The following is a 220-nucleotide window of genomic DNA, read 5'->3' on the forward strand; positions in this document are numbered from 1 at the left end:
AGGCACACTGTAAATGGATAGAAACATCCTCTTTTTCATACATAATATTCCAACATTTCCTTCGTCCTCTTCCTGCAAGTTAATAATTCAGGCTCAGACAAGCGCTAAGAATGTTCAGTCTTGATTTTCTTTTCTCCCGTTTCTTCATCCATTTATATTTTGTTTTTCTTTCTTTTTTGTTTGCAAGCATTTTTATACATTAAACAGATCTTTTTTAAAA

Source organism: Penaeus monodon, chromosome 28 (genome assembly GCF_015228065.2).
Source record: "Penaeus monodon isolate SGIC_2016 chromosome 28, NSTDA_Pmon_1, whole genome shotgun sequence".
In the NCBI taxonomy this organism is placed as follows: domain Eukaryota; kingdom Metazoa; phylum Arthropoda; class Malacostraca; order Decapoda; family Penaeidae; genus Penaeus; species Penaeus monodon.